General features: G+C 43.3%; 1 protein-coding gene across 2 annotated transcripts in view; it reads right to left on the reverse strand.

The window, feature by feature from the left end:
* The window catches only part of rps5 (ribosomal protein S5), a 64,885-nt gene that overhangs the window by 17,197 nt on the left and 26,855 nt on the right, over nucleotides 1-20,833 (reverse strand). The window contains exon 1 of one of the 2 annotated variants that reach the window (XM_060915394.1): nucleotides 2,778-2,856. The exons of the other annotated variant lie outside the window; for it this stretch is intronic. The gene's annotated coding sequence lies outside the window, so the exon portion shown is untranslated. Of the gene's footprint in view, nucleotides 1-2,777; nucleotides 2,857-20,833 lie in introns of those variants that run through there. 2 annotated transcript variants of the gene reach the window in all.

Below are 20,833 nucleotides of genomic sequence, written 5' to 3' on the forward strand. Positions count from 1 at the left end.
TGAGGAGCTGGTTGTGGTTGCGCAGCACTTCATATGAGAGGAGAATGAAATCGCGGTTGGAATCGTAACGCCACAGACTCGGAAGTGGGAGTGCGCAAAGCGAGAGCTGTCAATCATGAGCGCATGCAGCGCTCAACTTGGAATGTGTCAGCAGAATGTCAGAGTCTAAACAATAAACTTACAGTAAATGAAGGATCGGTCAGTGGACAGCTCAGCTAAGCTCAGCATGTTTAATTCCCCAAGCCAATGACAAGAACTTTCGTGAGAAGTAACGCGAATGTCTGCATCATGCGGGATTTGCGGGCGGGAGCGGGATAAAATATGGCAGGCGCGGGCGGGAGCGGGACTGAAAATCATAATTCTTTGCGGGAGCGGGACTGAAAATTCTGTCCCGCGCAGACCTCTAGTTACAACACCCCGACAGCCCCTCAATACCTAGTGACATGGGCTGCTAGTGACATATCAGTCTGCGCATGCGCATGGTAAATTTATACCAGCGCACGATCAGACCGTGACACCGGCGAAAGCCTTTCTGTGCGGAGTTTGCATGGTGCCTGCGTGGGTTTCCTCCGGGTGCTCCGGTTTCCCCCACAGTCCAAAGACATGCAGGTTAGGTTAACTGGTGACTCTAAATTGACCGTAGGTGTGAATGCGAATGGTTGTGTGTCAGTAGCTGTGTTCACATATATACCGGTACGAAAGTGGTATAACTGTATCGATACAAAGTATACCGGTACAGTTTATGGCCCTTTTCCACTACCCTTTTTCAGCTCACTTCAGCCCGACACGGCTCGCGTTTCGACTACCAAAAACCAGCACGACTTGGCTCGCTTCAGCCCTGCTTAGCCCCTAAAACTCGCACGGTTTTGGAGTAGGGCTGAAGCGAGCCAAAGCGAGCCGAGTGAGGTTGGGGGCGTGAGCAGACACTCCCCTGTGCACTGATTGGTGAGGAGGAGTGTCCTCACATGCCCACACACGCCCCGCGAGCACGCTGGGATCTGTAAACACCGCAAACCCGGAAGAAGAAGAATTACGAAAATTTCTGAAGCCTTATGCGCCTCGCCTCATCTATACGCTCTTGCCAGTATCTGTCCGCGTTGTCGGTGACAACAAGCCACAGCACCAAGACCAGCAACACTAACGACTCCATGTCCTCCATGTTTATTGTTTACTATTCGGGTCGTGAGACTACCGCTTAAAAGATCACTGATGTCACTGTTTGCGCTGCTTAACGACATCACCTGACGTCCACCCACTTTCGCTAACTCCACCCAATGTGTCCACCCACTTCCAGCCAGCACGGTTCAGCGCGGTTGTAGTCGAAATGCAACTCCAACAGCCCCGCTCAGCTCGACTCAGCACGGCACGGCTCAGCCGCGTTTGTAGTGGAAAAGCGGCATTAGTGTGTCTGTCCACACTAGCGAGAAATGTTTGCGGTTTTCTTTCACGGTAGTTGAAATGCGCATGCGCGAAATGTTTCCGTGGTTACCAAGTAACGTCCTTCTGAGAATATGGCGGATGAAACGGCATGTGTGCTTTTTGTTGTCAATGTACAGTCTGTATTTCTGGTGGTCATTTATTCAGTCGAATCGTATAAAACGCGCGAGGCAGTTGAGAAAGAAACAAAGAAAACGAATCTCTGTTCTTCACCATTTTATTCAGCGAAGACATCGATTGAGGTGTGTGACTTTGCGCATTATATTTGTATCGATACAGAACCGCTTCATCTGTCCACACTACAGTGAAGCGCTATAGTACCGGTACGAAACCCATACATTTGTGGGTTTCGTACCGATACAGTTATACCGCTACAGTACCGGTATAGTTGCTAGTGTGGACAGGTGTTGCGGTATGAAAGTAGTATCGTATCGGTACAAAATCCCTAGTGTGGACAGGGTAAAAGTGTCAGCCCTGTGATGACCTGGCGACTTGTCCAGGGTGTACAGCTGGGATAGGCTCCAGCTTGCCTGCGACCCTGTAGAACAGGATAAAGCAGCTAGAGATAATGAGATGAGATCAATCTTATAGCACAAAATGCACTAATGTGGCACTTTGTATGATGTTATATACTTCAATGTACAGTGGAACAGTATAAAACGCCAAAACAGCCCTAAAATGGACCAAAAAGGCATAAAAAAAGTGAAACATAGAAACAAAATTTTAAAAAAGTGTTCTCTGTGGTGATCCGATAACACACAAGCTTAATACAAGAAACTTGACGACTTTTTTTTTTAATACACCTGCATAACATCTTATTTCTCCAAATGTGACCCTGAGTGAAAAAATGCCGATACAGAACTCATTTTAATTTTAACACTTCTGTTGAGAATTACACAATTATTTAATAAACCAAATTATCCAAAATAAAACGTTTAACAAATCCACGTGTGTGTGTGTGTGTGTGTGTGTGTTCTATCCATGCTAATGCAGGCCGCGGGACAAGTATTAACGCGTTTATAATATATAAAAAGCAACTACGAAACTGATATGTATTTATACTCACACACACACTTGTATATTTAGAATAAACACCGAGCCCGGGTTGCTATGGTGATCTGTAAAGTCTGAAATCCGGCTTTAACTCCGGACCCTAATGGCCGCCTCGCTCGCGCGCGCGCTCCAGCTAATCCATCTCGCTCAATTTATTCCTTTTTAAACCTTTCTGTCTCCAAACCGACCCGCTTCCGCTCCGAACACCTTTACAAACCTGCACGATGCGGAATATCCCGGTTCTGTACCGTTTTACACACTAAAATGCACAATTATTCCTCACTCACTCGTGTCTGAAGTCCACTGGCGCGTCGCAGAGAGAGAAAAGGGCCTCAGAGCCGCGTGCACAACGGACATCCGGCCTCGCACCGGAAACGCTAGATTTCAATATCCGGTTTAGCTTGTCGGGAATTGTAGTTTTTTTTCTTCTTCGATGACTACAAATATTAATATAAATTTTTTTTGTTAATTGTTTGTTTTTACAATAATTTATTATTTCAATCTGTGAATTTAATAAACGAACATTATCTGATATCAGAGCGGTGCAAGACATGTATGAGAACAGTGAAACAGCAGTGAGGTGTGCAGTTGGAACGAATACCTAGGGTGACCAGATTTCCCTAGTCTGAAACCAGCACACACGGTGGTGTAGTGGTTAGCGCTGTCGCCTCACAGCAAGAAGGTCCGGGTTCGAGCCCCGTGGCCGGCGAGGGCCTTTCTGTGCGGAGTTTGCATGTTCTCCTCGTGTCCGCATGGGTTTCCTCCGGGTGCTCCGGTTTCCCCCACAGTCCAAAGACATGCAGGTTAGGTTAACTGGTGACTCTAAATTGACCGTGAGTGTGAATGGTTGTCTGTGTCTATTGCCGCTTTTCCACTATTGGAGTTGCATTTCGACTACAACCGCGCTGAACCGAAGTGGGTGGACACATTGGGTGGAGTTAGCGAAAGTGGGTGGACGTCAGGTGATGTCGTTAAGCGGCGCAAACAGTGACATCAGTGATCTTTTAAGCGGTAGTCTCACAACCCGGAGAGTAAACAATAAACATGGAGGACATGGAGTCGTTAGTGTTGCTGGTCTTGGTGCTGTGGCTTGTTGTCACCGACAACGCCAACAGATACTGGCAAGAGCGTATAGATGAGGCGAGGCGCATAAGGCTTCAGAAATTCTCGTAATTCGTAATTCTTCTTCCAGGTTTGCGGTGTTTACAGATCCCAGCGTGCTCGCGGGGCGTGTGTGGGCATGTGAGGACACTCCTCCTCACCAATCAGTGCACAGGGGAGTGTCTCCTCACGCCCCTAGCCCCACTCAGCTCGGTTTGGCTCGCTTCAGCCCCACTCCAAAACCATGCAAGTTTTGGGTGCTAAGCAGGGCTGAAGCGAGCTGAGTCGTGCTGTTCCGAGGTAGTCGAAACGCGAGCCATGTCGGGCTGAAGTGAGCTGAAGCGAGCTGAAGTGAGCTGAAAAAGGGTAGTGGAAAAGGGCCATATGTGTCAGCCCTGTGATGACCTGGCGACTTGTCCAGGGTGTACCCCACCTTTCGCCCGTAGTCAGCTGGGATAGGCTCCAGCTTGCCTGCGACCCTGGAGAAGGATAAAGCAGGGGTGTGTTTAGCCTATTTTTGGGGGTGCTCAAGCACCCCCAAAAACGAGCTCAGCACCCCCTAGCTCAGCACCCTCAAAAACACTGCTTTTGGACGTAATTTTCAGAAATAAGTGCCCTTGCGCACTGCGCAATGAATGTGTGCGCGGGCGTGTGTGTGTTCTTGAATTCACCTGTTACGTGATAGTTCTATGATCAGTAAAATACCTCTCCTCCTTGCGTCCCCTCTGATTGGGTTGCCTGTCCGCGCGAGTGCTTGCTACGACATGGTGGTTTTTTTAACTGGATTCCACGCCGATGAGGAACTCGAAGTAGCACCTGAGTATTACTGGCATAGCGAGATAATGTGAAGGTACGGACTGGAGTTACAATTGTTAAACACAACACAATAATATGCATAATGCAATATTGATGTTCCCTGGTCTATGAACAGAATGATAAAAACGACATTTATCATCCATATCGAGATACTTTTGTGCAAAGCTGTACAAGTGCTACGGTGCTAGACCACCATGTGTTAGTCAATTTTATTTAATGTAACATAGCGTTTACTAATGTAAACTAATGTAAAATCATAATAATACATACTATTATTACACAATACACAATAACACATTAATTAACAATTACCACTGTTCAAAATGAATAGCTCCAACATTACAAATGCAGTAGTAGGTCTTGTTTAGTTAAAAATATAACATAAATATTTGTGTCAGTGGTTGTAAATGTGTAGATATCATAGTTTATTGGGTCAGCTTCTGTTAAAACATTGCATAAGTCTAGTCTTGTCTAGTCTAGTCTTCTTGTCTAGTTAAGTCTAGTCTAAATGCGGAATAAACGTGGAAACACCGTCGTTCAAGCCAGGTGCCTCTGTCAGCTGTGGGGGCTAAGCACCCCCAAAGATCAGATGCTAGAATCGCCCCTGGGATAAAGCGGCTAGAGATAATGAGATGAGATGACATGAGATGAAACCGGCGCACCTTTTTTTTACGTAAACGTGACACTCAGAGAGGTGCTCTTATCATTTTGTTGAAGCTCACATTTATCAACATCTCACATGAAATAAAACAAACAGGCATTTTGTTATCTAGTAGCATAGTGGTATACAGATCAGTTAAATTATGGTCAGACAACAGATTTTGTAATGGCTGAGAATAGGCCAGGCTATGTCCATAGGCCAAATTTAAACTGATTTATTTCACCTGTTTGTGAGAACACCAAGAAGAATGCATATGCACATGTAGGCTATATCTCTAAAATTGTATGCACTATAGCATGAACTTAAAAAGTAGATATGTGACCTCAACATAGCCTAGGTCAGAATCAACCTTACTAACCATTCCCCACAACTGAATGAATAAAGCAAGAAGATGTGTACAAAAGTGAACACTTTAATGGAAGGTGCGACAAGCTGTTCAACACAGCAATATGGCCAAACTGTCAGAATGGTATGTTAAACAGAAACAAAAAAGAGACAAGTGATTTAAGAATATACACTCAAACAAAACAGCAGTAAAGGAGGAGAGGGGCGACAGCCCGAGGAAAGCCCCCACAGGAGCGCACAGCATTTGCAACATAGGCTACCCAACTCAGTACAAGAACAAAACACAGGAACAAAGCTAAGGCGACTGTCAATCCACCCACCCTAAACAAAATGCATTAGCCTACGTATATTTACAAGAAGAGTGAATCTAATGTGATCCTGTATATCGGCGTTACCACCGTGGGCTACGGAGAAGGAACACTTACAGTGTGTGCAGTAGGCTTCGTGCGCATTGTTCTGCACCTCTCGGAGCAAGGGGTAGGTGCCCTGTAAATCTTTGGAAAAGGTACATTTTCTTTTCTGCATAATTGCTGTGGCATTACTGCTGCTAGCTGCTAGAGGGCACTTTCACACCAAAGGTTGCCTTAAAAGTCCCAAAAACAGTTGAAAATGAACTTCAATGTAATGCAAAAATCCATCCTGAATTCCATAGAATACATATTGGGTAACATGTACCTCAAGTATCAAGGCTACAAGTCATTTCAAATTCCAAAATTTATTAGTTTTAACATAGCAGGAAGGTAAAATTCACAAATTTGGATTTTTTTTACATTATCATTCAGATTTAAGCCTAATTGGTGGATTGGGTCCCCTACATTCCACCTAATTATTGCAGAGATGTTAATGGAACAAAGAGACACCAAAATATCCATCAATGGTGGACATATTTTGGAAAATCTAGTTTTTGTTGAATTTTTTCAGTCTATTTTAGGAGTCACTTCACATATCAATAGAGCTAGAAATGAGAAATAGGTCCAGGAAATCAGCTAAAATGCCTTTTTAGAAAGATACACCAATCTGGTAGGTGACTAGAAAATTTCAACTTCATATTGTATCTACTTTCTGGTCACCGCGCAAATCAAATCAGGTCACAAAATCCATATTTCTGTTCAGGAGAGGACAGAATGTTTAACATCGCTTTTCAAATGAAAAATTACTCAGGAAAACTATGGCAACAATTTTGAATATGTTTTCTGATTGAAAAAAGAACCTTTTGCACAGTTTCTTGGACCATTATATTATTTCTTGGACCTTTACAATAATGAAGGTTTATTTATCCTTATTATCCTAAAAGTACTTAACATATAAGTTAGCAATTTACATCCAAAACTCCTGGAGCCACAAATTTCATATGTTAAACTATGCATTTGATGAGAGCAAACATTTAACATCTAGTCAGTGAGAGAGAATTAATAGTGTTGGGAGTCTTGGGCATTTGTTCAGGAGAGGACATTTTTCTTTAACGCTTAATTTTCTCAGAAAATTAACCAATATTGTAACCTGGGCACATTTACATCCAAATTATTTGACTTGTCTGACCGACAGGTCTTTGTTTGTACTAGTACTAGTCCCCAGATGGTAACTTTGAGGTGAAAGTTCTTTCTCAAATTGCCACCTAGTTCAATCTCAGAAGTTCCTCGTCTGTCTATTCTCGCTTTCCTACACATCAGTAGAAAAACCTGTCAAGAAGGCCTAATGCTACAAAAACTTAACTTTTTATCAAATAACAATGAACAACACATAACAGTGAAACACAACAACACCAAAACTATGCCTACTTATTTTCCAATGGCCATAATTGAAGAGAGGACATCCCCTTGTTCTGGAGAGGACATCCCCTTTAACAACATTTTTATGTATGTATCTCAACCATGCATTTGAATGCGATAGTTTCTCGTTGGTTTTATATTGTTGGGCCCTAATTAATCCAGTAAGAATATTTCTCCATAAAACTGAGGTAAGTTTTACAGATTATCCTAAGTTCTGGAGAGGACAGATTTTTAACGCAGATTCTACATCAGGATTTCGAATAGCTGAAAAACTCACTACCTGCTTAATAACAGTTCAAATTGAAAATGAGGTGAAAACAGTGATGAAAAACAATTTCTTAAATGGTATTCTAGACTGATAATGCACAACACATTATCAGTTACTCATGTTGTTCAGGAAAGGACAATCACTTTATTTGTTTTAACACGGAATGCCATGATTCAGTTAAATCACCATAGCGGCCAAACGAATTTACAGATTTTCATGAAATTTGGAATGGACATTTCTTGACTCACTCCTTATATAAGGAAGCAGCATGCTCAGCCATGCATGGGACAGAAATTATTTAATACTCAATGCAATATTTTAAAATTTAATTTGGGACTGCAGATTCTGTCAAAAACATGTTAAAAATGGCTAATATTTCCACAATAATAATAGGATGGAAGAACCACTGACTGTGTAGCTTCTTTCCGACCCTCAGACAAAAACAGTGAACAAAAGTGATACATTATGTCGCATTTAGTTTACTTTTATGACCCTAGAAGCTAAACTTGAAAAAGGCAACCTTTGGTGTGAAAGTGCCCTAGACAAAGAACATTCGCGCCAGTTAATGTTTATTTTATTGTTGCATGGCAACACGTTCTGTTGTCTGGAATAATGTGGCTAAATAAACACCCATGCCACAGGGCCAGGGGGCAGTAACCAGGAAAGTTTGCGATTCCTGTCAATTCATCAAAATAGTAAATGCAGACATTTCTCCGCTAATGATTCCCACGCTGCTCAGTCACAAACGTTGCGAGTGGCGAAAACCGGGACATATCCGTGTCCCGACAGATTTTTGTCGGGACTCAGGACACACAACCCCAAATCGGGACTGTCCCGGTAAAACCGGAACGTCTGGTCGCCCTACTGATACCCCTTTTCCACCAAATCAGTTCCAGGGCTGGTTTGGGGCCAGTGCTTGTACTGGTTCACAACTCGTTCAACTTGTAAGCCAGCTGAGAACCAGTTTGCTTTTCCATAGCTTGGGGTGCTAAGGGGAGCCACGTCATTACATCACTGTATACGTCAGTTATGTCGCTGTGTTTGCATAAACCTTGGCGCGAACATCGAAGCAACAACAACATGAAGAAGAAGAAGAAGCAACAACAACAACAATAATGGATGACTGCTGCTTTACTGCATCCATGATATCTCGTCGCTTATTTAAAAATGGCGACCTTTCGCGGTCTTGCTATTGTTGTTGGTCTTAACAACTCCGCCCCCCGCTGACATAAGTGGTTCTTTCCTCTGGCCCAGCAAAGAGCTGGTGCTAGCCTGGAGTTGTTTTTTCTGGCCCCAGAGCCAGTTCTTTGTCAGTGGAAACAGAAAACCCGGTTCCAAACTAAGCACTGGCCCCGAACCAGCCCTGGAACTGCTTTGGTGGAAAAGGGGCGTGAATGGTTCAAGGTCACGGCTCGAAATTCGCGGTGGTCCGGTCGCCCGAGGCGACTTAATTTGTCATTTGGCGGGTAATTCCTGTCACTAGCCAGCCTGGCTGGCTAGTTGAAAATAAAAAATATATATGAAGCAAAGATTCAGACACACCGTCAACTAAAGCCGCCACATATTAAGCGTGTGCCGTGTCTGTGTTAATTGATGTGTTTATCGGCAGGACGGAAAATACCGAAGAATTCCGAATCATATCATGTACGAGTCAGGCTGTCGGTTTTTTCACTACTGCGCATGCATATAATTCATCTCGTTGAATATCGCGGTAATCACGTTATCAAATTCAATAAATGTGGCCACATTATTGCCCGTTTAAACACGTGTTTTTGTTGTTGTTTACATCTACATCTGCCAAAGCTATGTTGCGATGTGGAATTTTCTGAAAGGTGTACAGAAACCGCCAGAGACAGGGACAAAGCGACCTCGGTCTGAAGAGGAGAAAAAGGCCACCGATAAAGTGTACGAGAAGGAGAAACGACAAAGGACTTATAAGCAAATGTGGGAGCAGGGTAGGCCTTGGCTGCAATACGATTTTTATGGAATAATTAATTTTTTTCAAGTTGATTCCTAGTCAATATAAAGCTCCTAATGCTTTCTCTCTCATAAATGGTTAAATACAGAAAGCATGTTGAACATATTTTGGGTGCTATAGTCATGATAGTAAGTATATTTATTTTCAATACTCATCCACCAAGTTGCCAAGTTTTCCAATATATTATTATTTGTTGATATTATATTATGGTGCGGCGGCACGGTGGTGTAGTGGTTAGCGCTGTCGCCTCACAGCAAGAAGGTCCGGGTTTGAGCCCCATGGCCGGCGAGGGCCTTTCTGTGCGGAGTTTGCATGTTCTCCCTGTGTCCGCGTGGGTTTCCTCCGGGTGCTCCGGTTTCCCCCACAGTCCAAAGACATGCAGGTTAGGTTAACTGGTGACTCTAAATTGACCGTAGGTGTGAATGTGAGTGTGAATGGTTGTCTGTGTCTATGTGTCAGCCCTGTGATGATCTGGCGACTTGTCCAGGGTGTACCCTGCCTTTCGCCCGTAGTCAGCTGGGATAGGCTCCAGCTTGCCTGCTACCCTGTAGAACAGGATAAAGCGGCTAGAGATAATGAGATGAGAGATATTATGGTGCTGTGTGTTGTTCTCATTTATGTATTTAACAACAGTATCAAAATACTCGGGTCTTGAAATAAATGCACATTAGTCATGAACAATGGTAACTACTCTCTTTTGTGTTATTTTTGACAGAGGTAAAATTCATACATAACAAATTTTGGCGAGTTGATTTTCTGTTTGGCTAGTTACTTTGGAAGGTAACTAGTCCGGCTGGCTGGTGAAAAAATATATGAATTTCTAGGCCTGAAGGTGAAGGTGGGACTCCATCAAGAATCTGCTTTGAGTCCTTTCTTGTTTGCCATAGTGATGGATAGCTTGATGGACGAAATGAGGCAAGAGTCACCATGGAGCATGATGTTTGCAGATGATACTGTGATATGTGGTGAAAGTAGAAAGGAGGTTGAGCTGGGTTTGGAGAGATGGAGGTATGCATTGAAATGAAGAGGAATGAAAGTGAGCAGTAGCAAAACAGAATACATGTGCATCAATGAGAATGGGGATGAGAGTGTAGTGAAGATGCAAGGAGTCGACGTAAAGAAAGTTGGTGAATTCAAGTACCTGGGGTCAACTGTGCAGGAAAATGGAGGCTGCGATAGTGAGGTGAGAAAGAGAGTGCAGGCAGGGTGGAGCAGTTGGAGAAGGATTTCGGGAGTCATTTGTGATAGGAAAGTCCCAGCAAAAGTGAAAGGTAAGATGTATAAGACAGTAGTGAGACCAGCTGTGATGTATGGATTGAAGACAGTACCCTTAACGAAGAGACAGGAGGCAAAGTTGGAGGTGGCAGAGTTGAGGATGTTAAGGTTTGCGATGGGAGTGATGAGGTTGGACAGGATAAGGAACGAGCACATCAGAGGAACAGCACATGTGGAGAGCTTGGGAATGAAGCTAAGAGAGATGAGACTGAGATGGTATGGGCACATCCTGAGAAGGGATGCAGAGCATGTGGGAAGGAGAATGTTGAGGATGGAGCTGCCAGGCAAACGAAAACAAGGAAGGCCAAAGAGGAGATACATGGATGTGGTGAGAGAGGACATGAAAGTGGCAGGTGTGGTAGAGAAGGATGCGGAAGACAAGGAGCAATGGAGACGAAAGATCCACTGTGGCGACCCCTAATCTGGAACAGCCAAAAGAAGAAGAAGAATCTAAAGTGATGATCTGTGCTTCTGAATCACTTTTTCTTACAAAGCCCCACAGTTATGGAACAGCCTTCCAAATAGTGTTCGGGAATCAGACACAGTCTCAGTGTTTAAGTCTCGGCTGAAAACATATCTGTTTAGTCAAGCCTTTTGTTAATGGTGTTTATGAGGTAAAGGTGTAGATCTGGAGGGTCCTCAGACATAGAGTGTTTTGGTAAACTGGGATGTATGGATGCTGTCAGTCCCCCACTCGCTTGCTCACTCGAGTTTGTTGACGATGTAGTGGCTGCTGCTTTATGTCCCGGGGCTCCCTCATGCCTGTGTTACCTTCTGGCTCTCCCCTTTTAGTTACGCTGTCATAGTTAGTTGCCAGAGTCCCTGCTTGTACTCAGTACAATATGTATACTGTTCCTACTTATCAGGTGACATTTGGCATACCTAACAACCTGTGTTTTTTTTCTCTCTCTCTCTCCCCCCCAAATCTGTCCCTCTGAGTTACATGTCGGTCCTGGGATCGAGATGCTGACCTCTTCTGTTCCTCGGACCTGCCTGGTCCATCCTGGTGCCCTGTGTCTGGTTGGAGTTTCATCGCATCGCTCCTGTGGATGGCGGCCCCATGTGGACAGTTGGGGGTCACACCTGGAGGACGCTCTGGGCTCTTACAGTGGTGCTTTTGTGGCTGGGGACTGCAGTTGACTTGCTGACTTTGGGACTGCGGTTGTCGTGAAAGGTTTTGCGCTCGGGTTTCCGTCGGTGGGGGGTTTATAGCATCCACAAAGCTGACTTTATGTTAGGACTGTTAATGTTACAGTCATGTTGTCTGTTGTTGCCCAAATGAGGATGGGTTCCCTTTTGAGTCTGGTTCCTCTAGGGGTTTCTTCCTCATGTCGTCTGAGGGAGTTTTTCCTCGCCACCGTTGCCACAGGCTTGCTCATTGGGGATAGATTAGGGATAAAATTAGCTCATATTTTAAGTCGTTCAAATTCTGTAAAGCTGCTTTGCGACAATGTTTATTGTTAAAAGTGCTATACAAATGACTTGACTTAAAAGCGAGTAAATATAGGACATTAAAAAAAAGATATGCTATGCTAACCCCAACCCTACTTAGCACTTTTTTAATTAAAATGATCTTTAACAGATTATTGAAGCACATCTATCTGAGTCTATTTATAGCAAAAGAACTAACTATTCAAAGACTATTTTAATCTTCCATTAGGACATGACAGCTAAAGGAGCCTAGCTAGCTAGTTAGCATGATACACAGTTGAAAGGGGCGGGGGGGGGACCTAGATGTCTATTGGCCCTTTTCCACTACCCTTTTTCAGCTCGCTTCAGCTCACTTCAGCCCGACACGGCTCACGTTTCGACTACCAAAAACCAGCACGACTCAGCTCGTTTCAGCCCTGCTTAGCCCCTAAAACTCGCACCGTTTTGGAGTGGGGCTGAAGCGAGCCAAGCCGTGCCGAGTGAGGCTGGGGGCGTGAGCAGACACTCCCCTGTGCACTGATTGGTGAGGAGGAGTGTCCTCACATGCCCACACACGCTCCGCGAGCGCGCTGGGATCTGTAAACGCCGTAAACCCGGAAGGAGAATAATTACGAATTACGAGAATTTCTGAAGCCTTATGCGCCTCGCCTCATCTATACGCTCTTGCCAGTATCTGTCCGCGTTGTCGGTGACAACAAGCCACAGCACCAAGACCAGCAACACTAACGACTCCATGTCCTCCATGTTTATTGTTTACTATTCGGGTCGTGAGACTACCGCTTAAAAGCTCACTGATGTCACTGTTTGCGCTGCTTAACGACATCACCTGACGTCCACCCACTTTCGCTAACTCCACCCAATGTGTCCACCCACTTCCAGCCAGCACGGTTCAGCGCGGTTGCAGTCGAAATGCAACTCCAACAGCCCCGCTCACCCCGACTCAGCACGGCACGGCTCAGCCCAACTCAGCCGCGTTTGTAGTGGAAAAGCGGCATATGACTTCATTAAGGCCTGTAACAAGTCTAGTCTTTCATCTTCTTGCTCATTTGTACACCTGAAATATACTTCAAACACAGAGGGAACTATAGAGGATGTGCAGTCACATGACCCGTCCGTGTTTACTCTGCCTATTCTGCCATATTGGATGGCTTCAGGATTGTTTACCTTGCGCGAGCGTAATGGATCCAGGCAGTAATCCCCAAGAAAATTCGGAAAATACCCCATCTACATCGCGCGATTACTTGTCTAAGTTTGTTCAGCATTTTGAAGGTGACGTGAGGCAGCGTTACGTGGAAAAGTGTTCCAGGTTGGGGATTGCAGATCCGTACAACTTGCTGCAATCCTTGTTCAGGGAAATTCGGAGCTGCGGTGCCGGCGATTTGCCCGATCTGGCCGACCACGACATTTACAATTTTCTCGTTAATCGTGAATCGTGTTACACTGGCAAAGCCCTCAAAGCTTACAAGAGCCTGGAAGCTTATAAATATTTTGTTGCGGGATGGGTATCTCAACTATACCTCTGGAAGGTTCCGAAGAAGAATGTCTACTTGATAACCTCACGGGTAAGTGGCATTAAGACGTTTATCATAAAGAGACTATGCAGGATGTTTTATCGTAAGAATGTTCGAAATCTAAACTCAGTTCCAGATAATGACAGGGTTGTAAATATGTATGTTTTTGTCTGAAAAACAGTAAACACTCCAACGCCCCCCCTAAAAAAAATCGGATCTGCACGATTCAGCCGTGAAAAAGGCGCATCCGCCGTTTGCATCCCTGTTTAAACTCATAGGTTAACCGACTTTAACCGGCTAATGAGGGTAGTAGGGCTAGGCATAGCCATTTTAAATGTTAGAGACTGTCTAGTTTCTAAGTATGCAGTTATCATTCAATCCGAAAATCAACTTAACAGATGTACTAGGAGTAAGATTACACCTACCTGATATGAAGTGTTTACTACAAATTCGGCTGGTAGAACTGGGGTACCAGTTTTCTTTTCGCACAGCGGACACCCATTTTGCTCGTCTTTCCTTGTCTGCGGGGAATCTATAAAATGACAGGCCCTCCTTTTGGCCCTGTCTATTGGTACAACCAAATGCTGAACAAGATATAACCATTCTCGAAAGATCTACTCCTACACACTTGATAATTAGAACGGGTTCGTCTAAGTTCGATGCGCGACCTTGCCGTCCAAAATGGCGGATAAACAAATATCACGTGACCTCGTGACGTCACGTGCACGCTCTCTATTGAAGACATTTGACCTTGCCTCTGTTTTGATCAATCACATTACGTTATATTAAGATAAGTCTTTATTGTCATTGTCACTTTTCCAAAGGTACAACAAAATTGAAAATGCTGTTGACTCATTATGAGTTATAGAAAGAAAAAAAGAAAAAAAGGGGGAGAACAAATAAAGTATAAAAATAAATAGTAAAGTATACAGAGTTGCACTGGTAAAATGGTATAAACAGAATATAAACAGAAATCCATTGTATGGTTCTATATGTACACAGATTGCACTTAAAATAGTATGAACAGAATTGTTTTGGTTCTGTATGTACACAGATTACACTGATAAGAAAAAATATACACCCATATATATCTCATCTCATTATCTCTCTCTCTCTCTCTCTCTCTCTCTCTATATATATATATATATATTGCACAAATTGCACATTGGCCAAGAATAGTTCTGTTGCACATTTGAGTTTAAAGCCATGATTGCTTTGGGATAAAAACTGTTTTTCAGGCGGTTTGTCCTGGTTTTCATTGCTCTGTATCTCTTGCCTGATAGCAAAAGCTGGAAGAGACACTCAGTGCGTTTACATGCACATCCAAATCGAGCTACTGTCGGTAATCGAGCAAAGGGTCCCAGCAGGGGTGCCAGAGAAATCCAATCCTACATGCACACAAGGAAATCGAGCTATTGTGTGAGGTACAGTGGTGCTTGAAAGTTTGTGAACCCTTTAGAATTTTCTATATTTCTGCATAAATATGACCTTAAACATCATCAGATTTTCAAACAAGTCCTAAAAGTAGATCAAGAGAACCCAGTTAAACAAATGAGACAAAAATATTATACTTGGTCATTTATTTATTGAAGAAAATGATCCAATATTACATATCTATGAGTGGCAAAAGTATGTGAACCTTTGCTTTCAGTATCTGGTGTGATCCCCTTGTGCAGCAATAACTGCAAATAAACATTTCTGGTAACTGTTGATCAGTCCTGCACACCGGCTTGGAGGAATTTTAGCCCATTCCTCCGTACAGAACAGCTTCAACTCTGGGATGTTGGTGGGTTTCCTCACATGAACTGCTTGCTTCAGGTCCTTCCACAACATTTCCATTGGATTAAGGTCAGGACTTTGAATTGGCCATTCCAAAACATTAACTTTATTCTTCTTTAATCATTCTTTGGTAGAACGACTTGTGTGCTCAGGGTTGTTGTCTTGCTGCATGACCCACCTTCTCTTGAGATTCAGTTCATGGACAGATGTCCTGACCATTTTCCTTTAGAATTCGCTGGTATAATTCAGAATTCATTGTTTCATCAATGATGGCAAGCTGTCCTGGCCCAGATGCAGCAAAACAGGCCCAAACCATGATGCTACCACCACCATGTTTCACAGATGGGATAAGGTTCTTATGCTGGAATGCAGTGTTTTCCTTTCCCCAAACATAACGCTTCTCATTTAAACCAAAAAGTTTTATTTTGGTCTCATCCGTCCACAAAACATTTTTCCAATAGCCTTCTGGCTTGTCCACGTGATCTTTAGCAAACTGCAGATGAGCAGCAATGTTCTTTTTAGAGAGCAGTGGCTTTCTCCTTCCAACCCTTCCATGCACACCATTGTTGTTCAGTCTTCTCCTGATGGTGGACTCATGAACATTAACATTAGCCAATGTGAGAGAGGCCTTCAGTTGCTTAGAAGTTACCCTGGGGTCCTTTGTGACCGCGCCGACTATTACACGCCTTGCTCTCGGAGTGATCTTTGTTGGTCAACCACTCCTGGGAGGGTAACAATGGTCTTGAATTTCCTCCATTTGTACACAATCTGTCTGACTGTAGATTGGTGGAGTCCAAACTCTTTAGAGATGGTTTTGTAACCTTTTCCAGCCTGATGAGCAACAACAACACTTTTTCTGAGGTCCTCAGAAATCTCCTTTGTTCGTGCCATGATACACTTCCACAAACGTGTTGTGAAGATCAGACTTTGATAGATCCCTCTTCTTTAAATAAAACAGGGTGCCCACTCACACCTGATTGTCATCCCATTGACTGAAAACACCTGACTCTAATTTCACCTTCAAATTAACTGCTAATCCTAGAGGTTCACATACTTTTGCCACTCACAGATATGTAATATTGGATCATTTTCATCAATAAATAAATGACCAAGTATAATATTTTTGTCTCATTTGTTTAACTGGGTTCTCTTGATCTACTTTTAGGACTTGTGTGAAAATCTGATGATGTTTTAGGTCATATTCCTGCAGAAATATAGAAAATTCTAAAGGGTTCACAAACTTTCAAGCACCACTGTACATTGTGCACCCGAGCCACAGGTGGCGCTACACGTCCCATCGTGTTGGTACACTTCTGGTTGTCATCATGAAGAAGAGCTATTCAAGAGTATAAACAAAGTTATCAGCAGTGTTGCCAGATACTGCTGACGTTTTCCAGCCCAAAACATGTTCAAATCCGCCAAAATGCACTTAAAACCACCCAATCTGGCAACACTGGCAGTTCCGTGTTCACAAGTTCCGTGCTCAAGCTGTTAGGCTTGCTCTAACAGACTGTATGGCTACAAACTGTCCTGCGCAGACCACTGTTTTGTAAGACAACTTCTCATCTCATCTCATTATCTGTAGCCGCTTTATCCTGTTCTACAGGGTCGCAGGCAAGCTGGAGCCTATCCCAGCTGACTACGGGCGAAAGGCGGGCTACACCCTGGACAAGTCGCCAGGTCATCACAGGGCTGACACATAGACACAGACAACCATTCACACTCACATTCACACCTACGGTCAATTTAGAGTCACCAGTTAACCTAACCTGCATGTCTTTGGACTGTGGGGGAAACCGGAGCACCCGGAGGAAACCCACGCGGACACGGGGAGAACATGCAAACTCTGCACAGAAAGGCCCTCGCCGGCCACGGGGCTCGAACCCGGACCTTCTTGCTGTGAGGCGACAGCACTAACCACTACACCACCGTGCCACCCAGGATGGTTGGTGTGACAGAAAAAAATATGGAAGACAGGAGGAAATGGAGGGACACTATTCACTGTGGCAACCCCTAACGGGAACAACTGAAAGAAGAAGAAGAGAGAGAGAGCGGCATAAAACAAACACTAACTACAGTGTGGGTTTAGTTTTGTTTTTAAAGATAAATGCTTCTGGCTATGTGCTCAGATTCTGAGTCATGACAGGTAGTCAACAGAGGTGGACTGCAAACAGCTGTAACAGGCTTACAGTGTACAGTGGAGTCCAAAAGTCTAAGAGCACCTGTGAAAGTGCTTCAATTCTGCATGCTTTTCTTATCTAATCCAGTTTTTATTACAAATTATATTACTGAAAACAACTTGATTGAAAAGTAGAATCTCTAAAATATTTATATGAATTTCGGAGTTTCTTAGTATTTGGTTCGTCCCCTTTTTTTGCTTTAATGACGATGTGCACTCGAGCTGCGTGGACTCCACAAGTTCGTGATCCATTTTAGATCAAATCTATCAGAGTCATCTGATCAGGCGTTTCAACAGAAGAGATTACACGAGGAAAATCTGACCTTTTGAACAACGCGGGTAACACAGTCAACATCATACATCTGCTTACATTTAAATAAGGATTTAGAAATAGTGCATAATCTTTAATATTCAAAATACTGAACATTTATTTTGTTTTAAATATTTTCTAAAACCTTGTTTATTTCCAATTTAAAATGGGAAAAAAATTGTGGGGTCTCAGACTTTTGGACCCCACTGTATATTTTGGTGTGCTTATTGCCAAACAATTATTTATATTCTGTATCAATGAGAAATCCTACACAGTTTAATACACATCTTTTATATGCCATCTGTGTGGCTCTTCATGCAGCCTTTTCACACCTGAAGAAGCCCAACACCTACATTAGGATGCTGTTTGTTGACAACAGCTCAGTGTTTAACATTGTGCTGAGCCAGCTGATCAACAAGCTGTTTGCACTCCACACATATGTAAACGGTTACTGGACTTTCTGACCAATCACCCCCAGTCTGTCAGGCTTGGCAGACATACATCTTCCATCCTCACCCTGAGTACCGGTGTGCCGCAAGGCTGTGTGCTGAGTCCCCTCCTCTATGCACTTTTCACCCACGACTATCAACCCACCCACAAATCGAACATTATTGTTAAGTTTGCAGATGATACGATGGTCATTGGGCTTATATCCAACAACGATGAAGCTGCATACAGAGAGGAGACTCAGAACCTGGCAGCATGGTGCGACACCAACAACCTGGTCTTGAACACCAAGAAGACCAAAGAAATCACTGTGGACTTCAGGACCTCCAAAAAGACAGCACACAGCCCAGTAACCATCAGAGCAGAGGCTGTGGAGACAGTCTCCAGCTTGAAGTTTCTGGGAGTGACCATCATGGAGGACCTCTCCTGGACTGATAACACCTCAAGGGTAGTAGGCAAAGCACAATGACGACTCTACTTTCTGAGGAGTTTAAAGCATATACGCAGAGCCATGGCCTCACTTTTGTTTATAAATGCCTTGAGACCTCAAGAATGGCAAAGGAATAGTTTTAAGTGTTAACAATACATCTAATATAGTAATTTTTATGATTAAAGTGATTTATATAGGTAGTGGTCTGAGTGAATGACCTTGACGTTCATAACGTCACAGCAGGAAGTCTATCAGTCTCATCACCATTTCCGCTATACTAAAACAAAGAGCTGACTGCAACTCCGATCCTCCATTTTGAGCCAATTTATCGTCATGCCACGTAGATGTGTTGCTGGACGGTGCAGTAACACGACAGAAGGTGGATTTACATTGCATTCATGGCTCAAGAATGTTCAAATTGCAAAGATTTGGACGCATTTTGCGAGAAGTTCACGGGCACATCGGGCACCTACGAAGTGGTCTCTCCTCTGCTCTGCACATTTTACTGAAGACTTGTACGAGACCTCTGATCTGTTGAGGAGCGTTGGCTATAAGCCCGTATTGAAAGAGGGTGCAGTACCAACAATTAAAGGAAAAGAAAACTACAAGAAAAGGAAATTATTTAATTTATTTATTTTATAAAGGAAAGTTCAGTTGCACCAGTTCTCCAGGAGCGTGAGCCGAGGGTTGTTGGTAAAACCCGGGCTGGAACGGGACATGACATATTGCTTGGGCAGTGACCTCCCCACAGTTGTTGCTAAAACTGGTGATGTTCCGTTCCATCCCGTCCTGGGTTTTAGTAATTGCCTGAGCTGAGCAGTAATGGTGGAGTACTCAGTAATGGAGAAAATGGAGAATAAGTGGACCAGCTGTCTGATTTCTCCACTGGATATTGTTGCCATCTCACCCTTACGTGGAAGAAGTAAATGAATGGAGAACTGAACTAACAACTGAAAGTCAGATTGTTTCAAAACAATCGGCCACAAGATCGGCCTTCAAGAAGCGAGAACGCAGACTGGTAAGCTCCGACTCTCATTTAGATAAAAAAACAACAAAAACAACTCGTTGTTTACCCGAATTTAGATTAATACATGTAACTTGTATTGTGTGTTTAAGTTACCGGTGTAAGATTATTTAATTTGCTTCAGAATGTGATTGTCTCAGTTCATCTGATTATTTAATTAGCCTTTTATGTTTTATCAGTGAAAATGCATGCATGTACATGTATGTTACATAAGTTATAACACCTATCCTGTTTTAATGAGAGTCAACCCACAATCAACGAAGTCAAATTAGTCTTAGTTGAGCAAGTCGGTAACGGGATTTCTTACTTTCACCATAAATTTTGATTTATATGACTTTGGTCCATAGCTGTATCGGCCTTAAAACCGGTTCCTGCTGCGACATCACGCACTCAGGGCTGGCTGGCTCAGTGGGGCAGCTCCAATGACAACTTTGTGGTCAATTTTAACTCTCAAAAATATATTTTTTTCCCCATATCATTTCTGTTAAGAGTATTTATGCTCATTTTGCACATATATTTATTTACTTATCACCTTTCTTAGCTCTCAGGTACTTGCTAGGTAAGGGTTTGTCTTAATATTTTGCACCTTAACTTCTTGCACCTTTGAGACCAGCACAAAAGAAATTCCATTGTGCCTTAACAATGACAATAAAGTACTCGAACTTATTAAAAAGCCTTTTGATTCACATCCTGGTCTGAGAAAGAGGAGTTCCTCACATTTTTTTTTCTTCCTGAGCTCCACTTTAGGGAGTTTCTCTTTCTACTGATGCCTGTAAAGTGATTGAGAAAATAGAAATAAAACTAGACATACACTGTGACTAAAGTCACAGTAATTTGTGCTAGCTGTTAAAAAAATGGGACATCTGGTCACCGTACCCTGTAGATCCAGAACGGTAAGAGATAGAGAATGGCGCTTAGTGAGGAAAAGTTGCATCCTGCCACCCTGAACAAAAGAAAAAAAACCTGATTTTTTTTCAATCATGAAAACTGACCGAGTTATAAGTGATTGAAAAAAAAAT

The sequence above is a fragment of the Neoarius graeffei genome, chromosome 2, assembly GCF_027579695.1.
Source record: "Neoarius graeffei isolate fNeoGra1 chromosome 2, fNeoGra1.pri, whole genome shotgun sequence".
Taxonomy (NCBI): domain Eukaryota; kingdom Metazoa; phylum Chordata; class Actinopteri; order Siluriformes; family Ariidae; genus Neoarius; species Neoarius graeffei.